The following is a 19,982-nucleotide window of genomic DNA, read 5'->3' as shown; positions in this document are numbered from 1 at the left end:
ACAGTACAGTATGTTTCTTCCAGGTAGGTGCTGTGTAGTGCATTGTATTGTACAGTGCAGTGTGCTCCTTCCAGGTAGGTGATGTGTAGTGCAGTGTATTGTACACTACAGTATGCTCCTATCAGTAGGTGCTGTTAGTGCAGTGTATTGTGCAGTACAATGTGCTGCTTCCAGGTAGGTGCAGTGTATCGCTAAGTGTGGTCTTTACAGGTGGGTGCAGTATAGTGCAGTTTATTTTACGTTGTGTTCCTTCCAGCTTTCATGTAGGGGCTGTGTAGTGCAGTGTACAATGGGGTCCTTCCAGGTCGGTGCAGATTATTCTACAGTGTTCTCCTTCAAGGTAGGTGCTGTGTGGTGCAGTGTAATGTACGGTACAGCATGCTCCTTCCAGGTAGGTGCTATGTAGTGCAGTGTATTGCACAGTACAGTGTGCTCCTTCCACATTGGTGCTGTGTAATGCAGTGTATTGTACAGTACTGTCTGCTCCCTCCAGGTAGGTTCTGTGTGGTGCAGTGTATTCTACAGTACAGTGTACTCCTTCCATAGTGCAGTGTATTGTAAAGTGTGCTCCTTCCAGATTTCTGCTGTTTAGTGCACTGCATTGTACAGTACAGTGTTCTTCCAGGTAGGTGCTGTGTAGTGCAGTGTATTGTGTTGTGTGCTCTTTACAGGTAGGTGCAGTATAGTGCACTATGTTTTCCTTCCAGGTAGGTGCTGTGTAGTGTATTAAACAGTACAGTATGTTATGCTCTTTCCAGGTAGGTGCTGTGTAGTGCAGTGTATTCTAGAGTGTGGTCCTTCCAGGTAGGTGCTGTGCAGGGTAGTATCTTGTACAGTACAGTGTGCTCCTTCCAGGTAGGTGCTGTATACTGCAGGGTAATGCACAGTACAGTCTGCTCCTTCCAGGTAGAAGCTGTGTGTTGCAGTGTATTGTACTGTGTGCTACCTCCAGGTAGGTTAGGTGTAGTGCAGTGTATTCTACAGTACAGTGAGCTCCTCACAGGTAGGTACTCTGTAGTGCAGTGTATTCTACAGTGTGCTCTTTGCAGGTAGGTGCTGTTTAGTGAAGTGTGTTATACAGTACAGTATGCTCCTATCAGGTAGGTGCTGTGTAGTGCAATGTGTTATACAGTACAGTGTGCTCCTTCCAGGTAGGTGCTGTGTAGTACAGTCTATTGTACAGTAGAGAGTGCTGCTCCCAGTTAGGTGCTGTGCAGTGCATTGTATTGTGTGCTCTTTACAGGTAGGTGCAGTATAGTGCAGTTTATTGTACTATGTGTTCCTTCCAGGTAGGTGCTGTGTAGTGTAGTGTATTGTACAGTACAGTGTGCTCCTTCCAGGCAGATGCTGTTAGTGCAGTGTATTGTACAGTACTGTGTGGTCCTTCCAGGTAGGTGCTGTATAGTGCAGTGCATTGTACAGTGTGCTCCTTCGAGGTAGGTGCTGTCTAGTGCAGTGAACTGTACAGTACAGTGTGGTCCTTCCAGGTAGGTGCGGTGCAGTGCAATGTATTGTACAGTGCAGTGTCTTCCTTCCAGGTAGGTGCTGTGTAGTGCGGTGTATTGTGCAATACAGTGTGCTGCTTCTACGTAGGTTCTGTTAGTGCAATGTATTGTACAGTGTGTTCATTCTATAGTGCAGTGTATTGTGCAGTGTATTGTACAGTGTGCTCCTTCAAGGTAGGTGATGTGTAGTGCAGTGTATTGTACAGTACAGTGTGCTCCTTCCAGGTAGGTGCTTTTAGGCCAGTGTATTGTACAGTACAGTCTGCTCCTTCCAGGTAGGTGGGGTGTAGTGCAGTGTATTGTACAGTACAGTGTGCTCCCTCCAGGTAGGTGAGGTGTAGTGCAGTGTGTTGTACAGTACACTGTGCTGCTACCAGGTAGGTGCTGTATAGTGCAGTGTATTTTACACTACAGTGTGCTCCTAACCAGGTAGCTGCTGTTAGGCCATTGTATTGTACAGTACAGTGTTCTCCTTCGCGGTAGGTGCGGTGTAGTGCAGTGTATTGTAAAGTACAGTGTGCTCCATCTATAGTGCAGTGTATTGTACAGTGTGCTCCTTCCAGGTAGGTGTGGTATAGTGCAGTGTATTGTACAGTCCAGTGTGCTCCTTCCAGGTAGGTGCGGTGTAGTTCAAGGTATTGTACAATACAGTGTGGTCCTTGCAGGTAGGTGTTGTGTAGTGCAGTGTATTGTATTGTACAGTACAGTGTGCTCCTTGCAGGGAGGTGCGGTGCAGTTCTGTGTATTGTACTGTACAGTGTGCTCCTTCCAGGTAGGTGCGGGGGTAGTGCTGTATATTGTACAATACAGTGTGGTCCTTCCAGGTAGGTGCTGTGTAGTGTATTGTACAGTACAGTGTGCTTCTTCTAGAGAGGTGCTGTATAGTGCAGTGTATTGTACAGTGTGCTCCTTCCAGGTAGGTGTGGTGCAGTTCAGTTTATTGTACAGTACAGCGTGCTCCTTCCAGGTAGGTGGTGTGTAGTGCAGTGTATTGTACAGTACTGTGTGGTCCTTCCAGGTAGGTGCTGTATAGTGCAGTGCATTGTACAGTGTGCTCCTTCGAGGTAGGTGCTGTGTAGTGCAGTGAACTGTACAGTACAGTGTGGTCCTTCCAGGTAGGTGCTGTGTAGTGCAGTGTATTCTACAGGACAGTGTGTTCCTTCCAGTTAGGTGCTGGCTAGTGCAGTGTATTCTACAGTGTGTCCTTCCAGGTAGGTCCCGTCCAGTGTAGTGTATTGTACAGTACAGTGTGCTCCTTCCATGTAGGTTCTGTATAGTTCTGTGTAATGCACAGTACAGTATGCTCCTTCCAGGTAGGTGCTGTGTAGTGCAGTGTATTGTATAGTCTACTCCTTCCAGGTAGAAGCTGTGTAGTGCAGTGTATTGTACTGTGTGCTACCTCCAGGTAGTGTAGGTGTAGTGCAGTGTATTCTACAGTACAGTGAGCTCCTCGCAGGTAGGTACTCTGTAGTGCAGTGTATTCTACAGTGTGGTACTTCCAGCTAGGTGCTGTCTAGTGTAGTGTATTGTAAAGTACAATGTGCTCCTTCCAGGTAGGTGCTGTATAGTGCTGTGTAATGCACAGTACAGTGTGCTCCTTCCAGGTAGGTGCTGTGTAGTGCAGTGTATTCTAGAGTGTGGTCCTTCCAGGTAGGTGCTGTGCAGGGTAGTATCTTGTACAGTACAGTGTGCTCCTTCCAGGTAGGTGCTGTATAGTGCAGGGTAATGCACAGTACAGTCTGCTCCTTCCAGGTAGAAGCTGTGTGTTGCAGTGTATTGTACTGTGTGCTACCTCCAGGTAGGTTAGGTGTAGTGCAGTGTATTCTACAGTACAGTGAGCTCCTCACAGGTAGGTACTCTGTAGTGCAGTGTATTCTACAGTGTGCTCTTTGCAGGTAGGTGCTGTTTAGTGAAGTGTGTTATACAGTACAGTATGCTCCTATCAGGTAGGTGCTGTGTAGTGCAATGTGTTATACAGTACAGTGTGCTCCTTCCAGGTAGGTGCTGTGTAGTACAGTCTATTGTACAGTAGAGAGTGCTGCTCCCAGTTAGGTGCTGTGCAGTGCATTGTATTGTGTGCTCTTTACAGGTAGGTGCAGTATAGTGCAGTTTATTGTACTATGTGTTCCTTCCAGGTAGGTGCTGTGTAGTATAGTGTGTTGTACAGTACAGTGTGCTCCTTCCAGGCAGATGCTGTTAGTGCAGTGTATTGTACAGTACTGTGTGGTCCTTCCAGGTAGGTGCTGTATAGTGCAGTGCATTGTACAGTGTGCTCCTTCGAGGTAGGTGCTGTGTAGTGCAGTGAACTGTACAGTACAGTGTGGTCCTTCCAGGTAGGTGCGGTGCAGTGCAATGTATTGTACAGTGCAGTGTCTTCCTTCCAGGTAGGTGCTGTGTAGTGCGGTGTATTGTGCAATACAGTGTGCTGCTTCTACGTAGGTTCTGTTAGTGCAATGTATTGTACAGTGTGTTCATTCTATAGTGCAGTGTATCGTGCAGTGTATTGTACACTGTGCTCCTTCAAGGTAGGTGAGGTGTAGTGCATTGTATTGTACACTACAGTGTGCTCCTTCCAGGTAGGTGCAGTGAGGCCAGTGTATTGTACAGTACAGTCTGCTCCTTCCAGGTAGGTCGGGTGTAGTGCAGTGTATTGTACAGTACAGTGTGCTCCCTCCAGGTCGGTGAGGTGTACTGCAGTGTGTTGTACAGTGCACTGTGCTGCTACCAGGTAGGTGCTGTATAGTGCAGAGTATTTTACAGTACAGTGTGCTCCTTCCAGATAGGTGCTGGCCATTGTATTGTATTCCTTCGTGGTAGGTGCTGTGTATTGCAGTATATTGTGCAGTACAGTGCGGTTCTTCCAGGTAGGTGCGGCGTAGTGCAGTGTATTGTACAGTACAGTGTGCTCCTTCTATAGTGCAGTGTATTGTACAGTGTGCTCCTTCCAGGTAGGTGTGGTATAGTGCAGTGTATTGTACAGTCCAGTGTGCTCCTTCCAGGTAGGTGCGGTGTAGTTCAATGTATTGTACAGTACAGTGTGGTCCTTGCAGGGAGGTGATGTGTAGTGCAGTGTATTGTACAGTACAATGTGCTCCTTCCAGGTAGATGCGGTGCAGTTCTGTGTATTGTACTGTACAGTGTGCTCCTTCCAGGTAGGTGCGGGGGTAGTGCTGTTATTGTACAGTACAGTGTGCTCCTTCCAGGTAGGTGCTGTGTAGTGTATTGTACAGTACAGGGTGCTTCTTCTTGAGAGGTGCTGTATAGTGCAGTGTATTGTACAGTGTGCTCCTTCCAGATAGGTGCGGTGTAGTCCAGTGTATTGTACAGTACAGCGTGCTCCTTCCAGGTAGAGGGTGTATAGTGCAGTGTATTGTACAGTACTGTGTGGTCCTTCCAGGTAGGTGCTGTATAGTGCAGTGTATTGTACAATGTGCTCCTTCGAGGTAGGTGCTGTGTAGTGCAGTGTACTGTACAGTACAGTGTGGTCCTTCCAGGTAGGTGCGGTGTAGTGCAATGTATTGTACAGAGCAGTGTCTTCCTTTCAGGGAGGTGCTGTGTAGTGCTGTGTGTTGTGCAGTACAGTGTGCTGCTTCTACGTAGGTTCTGTTAGTGCAATGTATTGTACAGTGTGTTCATTCTGTAGTGCAGTGTATCGTGGAGTGTATTGTACAGTGTGCTCCTTCCAGGTAGGTGCTGTGCAGTGTATTGTACAGTATAGTGTTCTCTTTCCAGGTAGGTGCTGTGTAGTGCGGTGTATTGTACAGTGCAGTGTGTTCCTTCCAGATAATTGTTGTGTAGTGCAGTGTATTCTACACTACAGTGTGTTCCCTCCAGGTAGGTGAGGTGTAGTGCAGTGTATTATACAGTACAGTGTGCTCATTGCAGGTAGGTGTTGTGTAATACAGTCTATTGTACAGTATAGTGTGCCCCTTCCAATTAGGTGCTGGTAGTGCAGTGTATTGTACTGTATGCTCTTTACAGGTACGTGCAGTATAGTGCAGTTTATTGTACTATGTGTTCCTTCCATGTAGGTGTTGTGTAGTGTAGTGTATTATAGAGTACGTTGTGCTCCTTCCAGGTAGGTGCTGTATACTGCAGTGGAATCTACAGCACAATCTGCTCCTTCCAGGTAGGTGCTGTGTAGTGCAGTGTATTGTATAGTCTGCTCCTTCCAGGTAGAAGCTGTGTAGTGCAATGTATTGTACTGTGTGCACCCTCCAAGTAGGTGTGCTGCAGTGTAGTGTATTCTGCAGTGTGCTCCTTCCAGGTAGGTGCTGTGTAGTGCAGTGTACTGTACAGTACAATATGCTCCTATCAGTAGGTGCTTTTAGTGCAGTGTATTGTGCAGTACAATGTGCTCCTTCCAGGTAGGTGCAGTGTATCGCTCAGTGTGGTCTTTACAGGTGGGTGCAGTATAGTGCAGTTTATTTTACGTTGTGTTCCTTCCAGGTAGGGGCTGTGTAGTGCAGTGTACAATGGGGTCCTTCCAGGTAGGTGCAGTTTATTCTACAGTGTTCTCCTTCAAGGTAGGTGCTGTGTAGTGCAGTGTAATGTACAGTACAGCATGCTCCTTCCAGGTAGGTGCTATGTAGTGCAGTGTATTGCACAGTACAGTGTGCTCCTTCCACATTGGTGCTGTGTAATGCAGTGTATTGTACAGTACTGCCTGCTCCTTCCAGGTAGTTGCTGTGTGGTGCAGTGTATTCTACAGTACAGTGTACTCCTTCCATAGTTCAGTGTATTGTACAGTGTGCTCCTTCCAGATTTCTGCTGTGTAGTGCACTGCATTGTACAGTATAGTGTTCTTCCAGGTAGGTGTGGTGCAGTGCAGTATGTTATACAGTACAGTGTGCTCCTTGCAGGTAGGTGCTGTGAAATACTGTCCATTGTACAGTAGAGTGTGCTCCTTCCAGTTAGGTGCTGTGTAGTGCAGTGTATTGTGCTGTGTGCTCTTTACAGGTAGGTGCAGTATAGTGCACTATGTTTTCCTTCCAGGTAGGTGCTGTGTAGTGTAGTGTATTAAACAGTACAGTATGTTCCTTCCAGGTAGGTGCAGTTAGTGCAGTGCATTGTACAGTACACTATGCTCTTTCCAGGTAGGTGCTGTGTAGTGCAGTGTATTCTACAGGACAGTGTGTTCCTTCCAGTTAGGTGCTGTCTAGTGCAGTGTTTTCTCCAGTGTGTCCTTCCAGGTAGGTCCCGTCCAGTGTAGTGTATTGTACAGTACAGTGTGCTCCTTCCATGTAGGTTCTGTATAGTTCTGTGTAATGCACAGTACAGTATGCTCCTTCCAGGTAGGTGCTGTGTAGTGCAGTGTATTGTATAGTCTACTCCTTCCAGGTAGAAGCTGTGTAGTGCAGTGTATTGTACTGTGTGCTACCTCCAGGTATTGTAGGTGTAGTGCAGTGTATTCTACAGTACAGTGAGCTCCTCACAGGTAGGTACTCTGTAGTGCAGTGTATTCTACTGTGTGGTCCTTTCAGGTAGGTGCTGTCTAGTGTAGTGTATTGTACAGTACAATGTGCTCCTTCCAGGTAGGTGCTGTATAGTGCTGTGTAATGCACAGTACAGTGTGATCCAACCAGACAGGTGCTGTGTATTGCAGTGTATTGTACAGAACAGTGTGCTCCTTCCAGGTAGGTGCTGTGTAGTGCAGTATATTCTAGAGTGTGGTCCTTCCAGGTAGGTGCTGTGCAGTGTAGTATCTTGTACAGTACAGTGTGCTCCTTCGAGGTAGGTGCTGTGTAGTGCAGTGTATTGTATAGTCTGCTCCTTCCAGGTAGAAGCTGTGTGTTGCAGTGTATTGTACTGTGTGCTACCTCCAGGTAGGTTAGGTGTAGTGCAGTGTATTCTACAGTACAGTGAGCTCCTCACAGGTAGGTACTCTGTAGTGCAGTGTATTCTACAGTGTGCGCTTTCCAGGTAGGTGCTGTGTAGTGCAATGTGTTATACAGTACAGTGTGCTCCTTCCAGGTAGGTGCTGTGTAGTACAGTCTATTGTACAGTAGAGAGTGCTGCTCCCAGTTAGGTGCTGTGCAGTGCATTGTATTGTGTGCTCTTTACAGGTAGGTGCAGTATAGTGCAGTTTATTGTACTATGTGTTCCTTCCAGGTAGGTGCTGTGTAGTGTAGTGTATTGTACAGTACAGTGTGCTCCTTCCAGGCAGATGCTGTTAGTGCAGTGTATTTTACACTACAGTGTGCTCCTAACCAGGTAGCTGCTGTTAGGCCATTGTATTGTACAGTACAGTGTTCTCCTTCGCGGTAGGTGCGGTGTAGTGCAGTGTATTGTAAAGTACAGCGTGCTCCATCTATAGTGCAGTATATTGTACAGTCCTGTGCTCCTTCCAGGTAGGTGCGATGTAGTTCAATGTATTGTACAATACAGTGTGGTCCTTGCAGGTAGGTGTTGTGTAGTGCAGTGTATTGTATTGTACAGTACAGTGTGCTACTTCCAGGGAGGTGCGGTGCAGTTCTGTGTATTGTACTGTACAGTGTGCTCCTTCCAGGTAGGTGCGGGGGTAGTGCTGTATATTGTACAATACAGTGTGGTCCTTCCAGGTAGGTGCTGTGTAGTGTATTGTACAGTACAGTGTGCTTCTTCTAGAGAGGTGCTGTATAGTGCAGTGTATTGTACAGTGTGCTCCTTCCAGGTAGGTGTGGTGCAGTTCAGTTTATTGTACAGTACAGCGTGCTCCTTCCAGGTAGGTGGTGTGTAGTGCAGTGTATTGTACAGTACTGTGTGGTCCATCCAGGTAGGTGCTGTATAGTGCACTGTATTGTCCAGTACAGTGTGCTGCTTCTACGTAGGTTCTGTTAGTGCAATGTATTGTACAGTGTGTTCATTCTATAGCGCAGTGTATCGTGCAGTTTATTGTACAGTGTGCTCCTTCCAGGTAGGTGCTGTGCAGTGTATTGTACAGTACTGTGTGGTCCATCCAGGTAGGTGCTGTATAGTGCAGTGTATTGTACAGTGTGCTCCTTCGAGGTAGGTGCTGTGTAGTGCAGTGTACTGTACAGTACAGTGTGGTCCTTCCAGATAGGTGCGGTGTAGTGCAATGTATTGTACAGTCCAGTGTCTTCCTTCCAGGTAGGTGCTGTGTAGTGCAGTGTGTTGTGCAGTACAGTGTGCTGCTTCTACGTAGGTTCTGTTAGTGCAATGTATAGTACAGTGTGTTCATTCTATAGCGCAGTGTATCATGCAGTGTATTGTACAGTGTGCTCCTTCCAGGTAGGTGCTGTGCAGTGTATTGTACTGTATAGTGTTCTCTTTCCAGGTAGGTGCTGTGTAGTGCGGTGTATTGTACAGTGCAGTGTGTTCCTTCCAGATAATTGTTGTGTAGTGCAGTGTATTCTACAGTACAATGTGCTGCTTCCAGGTAGGTGTTGTGTAGTGTGGTGTATTATACAGAGTGCTCCTTCTAGGTACATGCTGTGTAGTGCAGTGTATTGTACAGTGTGCTCCTTCCAGGTACATGCTGTGTAGTGCAGTGTATTGTACAGTGTGCTCCTTCCAGGTAGGTGCTGTGTAGTTCGGTGTATTGTACAGTGTGTTTCTTCTATAGTGCGGTGTATTGTACAGTGCAGCGTGCTCCTTCCAGATAATTGTTGTGTAGTGCAGTGCATTCTACAGTACAGTGTGTTCCCTCCAGGTAGGTGAGGTGTAGTGCAGTGTATTGTACAGTGCGGTCCTTCCCAGTAGGTGCTGTGTAGTGCAGTGTGCTCCTTCTAGAGAGGTGCTGTATAGTTTTGCCTCGTGTCTATAACCTGAATATAAAATATAAATAACATGTATATAGCTTTGAATCTCTAACTCTGAGTCTCTTCCTTGCAGTGATGGTGACTCTGGATCCAGACACAGCACATCCTGAGCTCCTCCTGTCTGAGGGGGGGAGACGTGTGAGAGGGACAGACACAGCACAGCTCCTGCCGGACACCCCCAAGAGATTCACCTCCTATGATCCCTGTGTGCTGGGGGGCGAGGGGTTCACCTCAGGCAGACATTACTGGGAGGTGCAGCTGCTGCGGGAGGGGGGGGGGATGGGCTGTGGGGGTCGCAGCAGAGTCTGTGGAGAGGAAGGGGGGGGTCACATGGTCACCTGAGGGGGGGGTCTGGGCTGTGCAGAGGAGGGGGGGTCAGTACTGGGCTCTCACCTCCCCTCTGACCCCCCTGTCCCCTCGTGAGGAGCCCCTGAAGCTGGGGGTGTATCTGGACTACGAGGGGGGGCGGCTGTCCCTGTACAATGCGGACTCCATGGAGCTTCTCTACACTTTCCCCCGGACCCTCTTCACCCGCAGGCTCTTCCCCATCTTCCGTCTCGGGGACCCTGTCTATGGGTTCTTCTTCCCGGCAGAGCTGAGGCTGGTGTAGGAGCTGCAGGTGAGGGAGGGGCTGTGACGTGTGTGTGGGAGGGGCTCCAGCTCACCTGGGGGAGGGACTGTGACATTCCATCTCAGATTTAACCCCTTCTGTTCCTGATTATTCATTAATTAACATTCAGCACTGACTCTGAGCACACCTGACTCCAGATACAGGCACTACCGATTCCTGTCACAGGCACTGGTGGCTCCATTTCAAATAATACTGACTCCAAATACAGGCACCACCTACTCCAGTCACAGGCACTACCGATTCTAGTCACAGGCACTCCTGTCTCAATATTGATGGCTCTAGGCACTCAAGGCACAGGCACTGCAGACTCATTTCCAAATAACCCTAACTTCAAATTCAGATACTGCTTACTAAAGATGAGCACTACTGATGTGAAACACTGCATATTCTAAAAACAGGCACTGCTCACTCACATACAGATAAATATGCACAGGTATAACAGACTCCTGTCACAGGCACTCCAGACTCAAACCATATGCACTGCTAACAGAGAGTGCATCTGAATCCAAGCACAGATACACCTGACTCCAGGCACAGGCACTGCTAACTCCAAGCACAGGCACTGCTGATTCAAAACTCAGCTACTGTTGATTCAAACTGGGCACCCTTGATTCCAGTTACTGGCACTGCTTGTTTAAAAAACTGCTTGTTCAATACACAGGCACTGCTGACTCCTTGTCAGCTAATGTAAGCTTCAAGAACAGGCACTGCTGACCATGCACATGGACTACTGTTGTAAAACACTGTTGCTGTTTACTCCACAAACAGCCACTGCTCACACATAACCCCAACTGCAACCACAGGCACTCCTGGTTGCAAGTACACGTATTGCTCACTACTTCCACAGGCACTATCTGTTCAGTGACTAGGCACTACTAACTCCAAGAACATGCTCTACTGATATAAAACACTGTCACAGATTACTCTGCAAACAGATACTGTTCACTTAATTACAGGTAACCCAGACTCCAAGCACAGGCACTGCTGACTCCAACCACAATCATTCCACTGGCACAGGCACTGCTGATCACAATTCTGCTAATGCTGACTCCAACCATGCACTGCTGATGCAAGAAACAAATACCTCTGATTCAAAACACAGGAACTAATGTCTCCAGTAACAGGCACTGTTCATTCAAAATTGGTACTGCTCATACAGGCACTTTCCCTCGGCCCCTTCACTCACAGGATCTTCTCCATCTTCCGTCTCTTGGGGGGATGAGAGGAGCTGAGGCTGGTGTAGGAGCTGCAGGGGGAGGGGCTGTAGCTCCTGTGGGGGAGGGGATGTGACCTTCCATCTCAGATTTAACCCCTTCTGTTCCTGATTATTCATTTAATTAACATTCAACACTGACTCCCTGAGCACACCTGACTCCAAAAACAGGCACTACCGATTCCTGTCACAGGCACTGGTCACTCCATTTCAAATAATACTGACTCCAAATACAGGCACCACCTACTCCAGTCACAGGCACTACCAATTCTAGTCACAGGCACTGCTGGCCCAAGTCACAGGCACTCGTCAGTCTACTCACAGGAACTCCTGTCTCAGTAATGATGGTCCAGGCACTCAAGGCACAGGCACTGCTGGCTCATTTACAGATAACCATAACTTCAAATTCAGGTACTGTTCACTAAAGATGGGCACTACTGATGTGAAACACTGTCAGTGCATATTCCAAAAACAGGCACTGCTCACTCAAATACAGATAACTATACACAGGTATAACAGACTCATGTTACAGGCACTCCAGACTCCAACCACATGCACTGCTAACTCAGAGTGCTTCTAAATCCAAGCACAGATACACCTGACTCCATGCACAGGCACTGCTAGCTCCAAGCACGGGCACTGCTGATTTAAAACTCAGCTACTGTTGATTCAAACTGGGCACCGTTTATTCCAGTTACTGGCACTGCTTATTCAAAATAATGCTTGTCCAATACACAGGCACTACTGACTCAAACACAATAAATCCTGACACTACAGATAATGTTGACTCCAACCCAATAGGCATGATCACTATTGAGGCAAAACACAATACATGTTTACATCATGAATAGGCACTGCTCAGTCAGTTACAGCTAACCTTTGTTCCAGGCATAGGTACTCCAGACTCCTATCATAGGCACTCTTGACTCTAAAGACAGACACTGCTAACTCTAATCATGTTTTAGTCAAAGTAAAACCACTGCTGACGTGTGGCAGGCACTGCTGACTCCGAGCATTGGTACTGCTAATTCAGACACAGAAACTGCTGCCTCAAGTAATGGGCACTGCTCATTCAAAAGAGGCAAAGCTGAGTCCAAGCACACGCACTGCTACCTCAATTCTAAATAATCTTTACTCCCAGCACAGTCATTGCTCGCTCCAGGTAGAGGCACTGCTGTCTTAATTAAGTATAACCCAGAGTCCAAGCATAGGCAAACTGACTCTTTGCACTGGCACTGCTGATTCAGTAAAGGAGTTCCTTGACTCCAAGCCTAGACAATGTTGAATTAAAACACTTAATTATTGATAACCTAGCACTTGAAGTCAGCAGTGCCTGTGATTGGTGTCAGAGATAACGCCCACGGCTGACTCCAAATCATAGGAACTATAGACTCCAGGCACCGACACTTCAGACACGGGCACTGCTGATTTAAAAAAGACAACAGGTATTGATGGCTTCAATCACGGAAACACCTCATTCAAAACACAGGCACTGCTGACACCTGACTTCAAGCACAGGGACTTCTGTTTTAAGACACAGGCACTGCTCACTCCAAGCACAGCCACTTGTCACCCATTACAGATAATGCTGTCTGCAAATACAGGCACTGTTAAACACAAGCACTACTGATGTGAATTATTGTCACTGCTTACTCCATGAATAGACACTGTTCACTTAATTCCAGGTATCCCAGACTCCAGGCACAGGCACTGCTGACTCATTACAGATAGTGCTGACTCCAAGCCCAGGGGTCCCGACTACAGGCACAGGATCTGCTGACTACAGTACTGATAATGCTGACTCCAAGCACAGGCACTGCTGATGCAAAAAACAAGTACTGCCAATTCAAAACAGGAAGACAAGACTGGAACTACTGACTCCAGTCACAGGCACTGCTGATTCAATATAGGCACCTCTGATACAGGCACTACTCACCTCATCCACAAGCACAGCTGAATCAAATTACAAGTACTATTGGCTCCAAACACAGGCACTGGCGACTCAGATATGGATATTTTTTATAATGTTTACACCAAGCACAGAATTTTCTGTCTCCAGTGCATCTAAGACTTACTTCCAAGCACATGCAATGCTGCCTCATTTATAGATGATCCTGATTCCAAATACAGGCACTGCTAACCCCCAACAAAGACACTACTGACTCAACTCAATGGCACTTGACTCCAAGCCCAGCCACTTTTCTTTCAAAAGACATGCACTGCTCACTCCAAGCACAGTCACTCATGGCTCATTACAGATAATGCTGACTACTACAAATACAGGCATTTCTAAATGTGGGCACTACTGAGATGAAATGCTGTCAGTGCTTAATCCCCAAGCAGGCACTGTAGGAAAGTACCATCTTGCCTGGCATGTTACCCCCATTTTTCACTGTATATATGTTGTTTTAGTTGTATGTGTCACTGGGACCCTGGTAACCCAGGGCCCCAGTGCTCATAAGTGTGCCTGTATGTGTTACCTGTGTAGTGACTAACTGTCTCACTGAGGCTCTGCTAATCAGAACCTCAGTGGTTATGCTCTCTCATTTCTTTCCAAATTGTCACTGACAGGCTAGTGACCATTTTTACCAATTTACATTGGCTTACTGGAACACCCTTATAATCCCCTAGTATATGGTACTGAGGTACCCAGGGTATTGGGGTTCCAGGAGATCCCTATGGGCTGCAGCATTTCTTTTGCCACCCATAGGGAGCTCTGACAATTCTTACACAGGCCTGCCACTGCAGCCTGAGTGAAATAACGTCCACGTTATTTCACAGCCATTTTACACTGCACTTAAGTAACTTATAAGTCACCTATATGTCTAACCTTTACCTGGTAAAGGTTAGGTGCAAAGTTACTTAGTGTGAGGGCACCCTGGCACTAGCCAAGGTGCCCCCACATTGTTCAGAGCCAATTCACTGAACTTTGTGAGTGCGGGGACACCATTACACGCGTGCACTACATATAGGTCACTACCTATATGTAGCTTCACCATGGTAACTCCGAATATGGCCATGTAACATGTCTATGATCATGGAATTGCCCCCTCTATGCCATCCTGGCATTGTTGGTACAATTCCATGATCCCAGTGGTCTGTAGCACAGACCCTGGTACTGCCAAACTGCCCTTCCTGGGGTTTCTCTGCAGCTGCTGCTGCTGCCAACCCCTCAGACAGGCATCTGCCCTCCTGGGGTCCAGCCAGGCCTGGCCCAGGATGGCAGAACAAAGAACTTCCTCTGAGAGAGGGTGTAACACCCTCTCCCTTTGGAAAATGGTGTGAAGGCAGGGGAGGAGTAGCCTCCCCCAGCCTCTGGAAATGCTTTGTTGGGCACAGAGGTGCCCAATTCTGCATAAGCCAGTCTACACCGGTTCAGGGACCCCTTAGCCCCTGCTCTGGCGCGAAACTGGACAAAGGAAAGGGGAGTGACCACTCCCCTGACCTGCACCTCCCCTGGGAGGTGTCCAGAGCTCCTCCAGTGTGCTCCAGACCTCTGCCATCTTGGAAACAGAGGTGCTGCTGGCACACTGGACTGCTCTGAGTGGCCAGTGCCACCAGGTGACGTCAGAGACTCCTTGTGATAGGCTCCTTCAGGTGTTAGTAGCCTTTCCTCTCTCCTAGGTAGCCAAACCCTCTTTTCTGGCTATTTAGGGTCTCTGTCTCTGGGGAAACTTTAGATAACGAATGCATGAGCTCAGCCGAGTTCCTCTGCATCTCCCTCTTCACCTTCTGATAAGGAATCGACCGCTGACCGCGCTGGAAGCCTGCAAACCTGCAACATAGTAGCAAAGACGACTACTGCAACTCTGTAACGCTGATCCTGCCGCCTTCTCGACTGTTTTCCTGCTTGTGCATGCTGTGGGGGTAGCCTGCCTCCTCTCTGCACCAGAAGCTCCGAAGAAATCTCCCGTGGGTCGACGGAATCTTCCCCCTGCAACCGCAGGCACCAAAAAGCTGCATCTCCGGTCCCTTGGGTCTCCTCTCAGCACGACGAGCGAGGTCCCTCGAATCCAGCGACACCGTCCAAGTGACCCCCACAGTCCAGTGACTCTTCAGCCCAAGTTTGGTGGAGGTAAGTCCTTGCCTCACCTCGCTGGGCTGCATTGCTGGGAACCGCGACTTTGCAAGCTTCTCCGGCCCCTGTGCACTTCCGGCGGAAATCCTTCGTGCACAGCCAAGCCTGGGTCCACGGCACTCTAACCTGCATTGCACGACTTTCTAAGTTGGTCTCCGGCGACGTGGGACTCCTTTGTGCAACTTCGGCGAGCACCGTTTCACGCATCCTCGTAGTGCCTGTTTCTGGCACTTCTCCGGGTGCTACCTGCTTCAGTGAGGGCTCCTTGTCTTGCTCGACGTCCCCTCTCTCTGCAGGTCCAATTTGCGACCTCCTGGTCCCTCCTGGGCCCCAGCAGCGTCCAAAAACGCCAAACGCACGATTTGCGTGTAGCAAGGCTTGTTGGCGTCCATCCGGCGGGAAAACACTTCTGCACGACTCTCCAAGGCGTGGGGGATCCATCCTCCAAGGGGGAAGTCTCTAGCCCTTGTCGTTCCTGCAGTATTCACAGTTCTTCAGCCTAGTAAGAGCTTCTTTGCACCAACCGCTGGCATTTCTTGGGCATCTGCCCATCTCCGAGCTGCTTGTGACTTTTGGACTTGGTCCCCTTGTTCCACAGGTACCTTCAGACAGGAATCCATCGTTGTTGCATTGCTGATTTGTGTTTTCCTTGCATTCTCCCTCTAACACGACTATTTTGTCCTTAGGGGAACTTTGGTGCACTTTGCACTCACTTTTTAGGGTCTTGGGGAGGGTTATTTTTCTAACTCTCACTATTTTCTAATAGTCCCAGCGACCCTCTACAAGGTCACATAGGTTTGGGGTCCATTCGTGGTTCACATTCCACTTTTGGAGTATATGGTTTGTGTTGCCCCTATCCCTATGTTTCCCCATTGCATCCTATTGTAACTATACATTGTTTGCACTGTTTTCTAAGACTATACTGCATATTTTTGCTATTGTGTATATATATCTTGTGTATATTTCCTATCCTCTCACTGAGGGTACACTCTAAGATACTTTGGCATATTGTCATAAAAATAAAGTACCTTTATTTTTAGTATAACTGTGTATTGTGTTTTCTTATGATATTGTGCATATGACACTAAGTGGTACTGTAGTAGCTTCACACGTCTCCTAGTTCAGCCTGAGCTGCTTTGCTAAGCTACCATTATCTATCAGCCTAAGCTGCTAGACACCCTATACACTAATAAGGGATAACTGGGCCTGGTGCAAGGTGCAAGTACCCCTTGGTACTCACTACAAGCCAGTCCAGCCTCCTACATTGGTTGTGCAGTGGTGGGATAAGTGCTTGAGACTACTTACCACTCTTGTCATTGTACTTTTCATAAGAGAAAAATATACAAAACAAGGTCAGTGTATATACACATAGCCAAAAAGTTTTGCATTTCCTCTTTTCACTCTTTTCTAAGTGCTGAAAAGTACTTCTAAACTTTCAAAAAGTTCTTAAAAGTTTAAAAAGTTTTTTCTGTCTTTCCAAAAAGTTCTGAAAACTTTTTTCTCTTTGTCTATCACTTTAACTCTCTCTAAAAAATGTCTGGCACAGGCCAAAAAGTTGAACTGTCCAAACTTGCATATGATCACCTTAGCTGGAAAGGAGCAAGGAGTCTCTGCATAGAGAGAGGTTTGAGTGTAGGGAAGAATCCTTCTTTAGAACTGTTAATTAATATGCTTAGAGTACAAGATAAGGCCATAAGTGCCCAATCTGTAGAAAAAGTAGCTAATGGTTCTCAATCTGATCCAGGGACTCCCCCAGGAAAAGGTTCAGGAAAGAAACTTCTCAGCCTGCCCATTACTAGACAGTCTAGCATAGTTGGTACAGAGGTTGAATCACATCATACTGATGATGTGCTCTCACATTATACTGGTAGCCAAGCTGTTAGGGTGCCCTCTGTAAGGGACAGGTCTCCTTCTGTTCATTCCCATCATACCTCTGTATCTAGAAATGTCCCTCCCACCCACCCTGATGACAGATTGTTAGAAAGGGAGCTCAATAGATTGAGAGTGGAGCAAACCAGACTGAAGCTCAAGAAGCAACAGCTGGATTTGGATAGACAGTCTTTAGAAATAGAGAGGGAAAGACAGAAGATGGGTTTAGATACCCATGGTGGCAGCAGCAGTATTCCCCATAGTCATCCTGCAAAAGAGCATGATTCCAGGAATCTGCATAAGATAGTTCCCCCTTACAAGGAGGGGGATGACATTAACAAGTGGTTTGCTGCACTTGAGAGGGCCTGTGCTGTACAGGATGTCCCTCAAAGGCAGTGGGCTGCTATCCTATGGCTATCATTTACAGGAAAAGGTAGGGATAGGCTCCTTACTGTAAAAGAAAATGATGCTAACAATTTCCAAGTTCTTAAAAATGCACTCCTGGATGGTTATGGCTTAACCACTGAACAGTACAGGATCAAGTTCAGAGATACCAAAAAGGAGTCTTCACAAGACTGGGTTGATTTCATTGACCAGGCAGTGAAGGCCTTGGAGGGGTGGTTACATGGCAGTAAAGTTACTGATTATGACAGCCTGTATAACTTAATCCTGAGAGAGCATATTCTTAATAATTGTGTGTCTGATTTGTTGCACCAGTACTTGGTGGACTCTGATCTGACCTCTCCCCAAGAATTGGGAAAGAAGGCAGACAAATGGGTCAGAACAAGAGTGAACAGAAAAGTTCATACAGGGGGTGACAAAGATGGCAACAAAAAGAAGGATGGTAAGTCTTCTGACAAGGGTGGGGACAAATCTAAAAATGAGTCTTCATCAGGCCCACAAAAACACTCTGGTGGGGGTGGTGGGCCCAAACCTTCCTCTAATCAGAACAAGGAAAGGAAACCATGGTGCTATTTATGTAAGATAAAAGGCCATTGGACAACAGATCCCAGTTGTCCAAAGAAAGGCACCACAGCTCCTACCACTACAACCCCTACTGCTACACCTAGTGTCCCTACTAATAGCAGTGGTGGTGGGAGCAAACCTACTAATAGCCAATCCAAGGGAGTAGCTGGGCTCACTTTTGGTAATTTAGTTGGGGTTGGTCTGATTAGGGAGACCACAGAGGCTACTTTAGTCTCTGAAGGGGCTATTGACTTAGCCACTTTGGTTGCTTGCCCCCATAACTTGGAGAAGTACAAGCAACTAACCCTAATAAATGGTGTTGAGGTCCAGGCCTACAGGGACACAGGTGCCAGTGTCACAATGGTGATTGAGAAACTGGTGCACCCTGAACAACACATACTTGGACACCAGTACCAAGTAACCGATGCTCACAACATAACACAAAGCCACCCCATGGCTGTTGTAAATCTCAACTGGGGGGGGGTATCTGGTCCAAAGAAAGTTGTGGTAGCTTCAGATTTACCTGTAGACTGTCTATTAGGGAACGATTTGGAGACATCAGCTTGGTCAGATGTGGAGTTGGAGGCCCATGCAGCAATGCTGGGCATCCCAGGGCATATTTTTGCTTTGACAAGGGCTCAGGCCAAAAAGCAAAAAGGACAGGGAAGCTTGGATCCTGGAACAATGGACCAAGTGCTCCCTAAAGCTAGGGCTAGTAGAAGCAAACCACTTCCTACTATCCCTCCCTCTACAGTGGATTCTAATTCTGAGGAAGAAGAATTCCCTCCCTGTGCAGAACCTACACCAGAGGAGCTGGAAGCAGACACTGCTGAGCTTTTGGGTGAAGGGGGGCCTGCCAGAGAGGAGCTGAGTGTGGCACAGCAAACCTGTCCCACATTAGAGGGTCTCAGACAGCAAGCTGTCAAACAGGCTAATGGGGATGTCAGTGACTCACACAGAGTTTACTGGGAGGACAACCTCTTGTACACTGAGCAAAGGGATCCTAAACCTGGAGCTGCCAGGAGATTAGTGATTCCTCAGGAGTACAGAAAGTTCCTCCTAACACTGGCACATGACATTCCCTTAGCTGGGCACCTGGGTCAAATGAAAACTTGGGACAGATTGGTACCACTGTTTCATTGGCCTAGGATGTCTGAGGACACAAAAGAATTTTGTAAGTCCTGTGAAACCTGTCAAGCCAGTGGCAAGACAGGTGGCACTCCAAAGGCACCCCTTATCCCACTGCCTGTGGTTGGGGTTCCCTTTGAAAGGGTAGGGGTTGACATAGTTGGCCCCCTTGACCCTCCTACTGCTTCAGGCAATAGGTTTATCTTAGTGGTAGTGGACCATGCCACAAGGTATCCTGAAGCAATTCCTTTAAGGACCACTACAGCTCCTGCAGTGGCAAAGGCCCTCCTGGGAATATTTTCCAGGGTGGGCTTCCCAAAGGAAGTAGTATCAGACAGAGGAAGCAATTTCATGTCTGCATACTTAAAGGCCATGTGGAAGGAGTGTGGTGTAACTTACAAGTTCACAACACCCTATCATCCACAAACAAATGGACTGGTGGAGAGATTTAATAAAACTCTCAAAGGCATGATTATGGGACTCCCTGAAAAACTCCGCAGGAGATGGGATATCCTTCTACCATGCCTCCTTTTTGCCTACAGGGAGGTACCCCAGAAAGGAGTGGGCTTCAGCCCCTTTGAACTTCTTTTTGGACACCCTGTTAGGGGTCCACTCACACTTGTAAAGGAGGGTTGGGAACAACCTTTAAAAGCTCCTAAGCAGGATATTGTGGACTATGTACTTGGCCTCAGATCAAGGATGGCTGAGTACATGAAAAAGGCCAGTAAAAACCTTCAGGCCAGCCAAGAGCTCCAGAAGCAATGGCATGATCAGAAGGCTGTTTTGGTTCAGTACCAACCAGGGCAGAAAGTGTGGGTCTTGGAGCCTGTGG

The 19,982-nt window shown here is 47.5% G+C and overlaps 1 protein-coding gene across 1 annotated transcript in view; it reads left to right on the top strand.

The window, feature by feature from the left end:
- LOC138278804 (E3 ubiquitin-protein ligase TRIM11-like) overlaps positions 1–9,532 on the top strand; it is a 317,121-nt gene extending 307,589 nt beyond the window's left edge. The window contains exon 6 of the mRNA XM_069219317.1: positions 9,339–9,532. The gene's annotated coding sequence lies outside the window, so the exon portion shown is untranslated. The remainder of the gene's footprint in view (positions 1–9,338) is intronic.
- Positions 9,533–19,982: the final 10,450 nt, after the last annotated feature.

The sequence above is a fragment of the Pleurodeles waltl genome, unplaced genomic scaffold (assembly GCF_031143425.1).
Source record: "Pleurodeles waltl isolate 20211129_DDA unplaced genomic scaffold, aPleWal1.hap1.20221129 scaffold_59, whole genome shotgun sequence".
NCBI lineage: Eukaryota > Metazoa > Chordata > Amphibia > Caudata > Salamandridae > Pleurodeles > Pleurodeles waltl.
The sequence above is the reverse complement of the archived record's forward strand: the minus strand, read 5'-3'. Positions and strand labels throughout refer to the sequence as shown.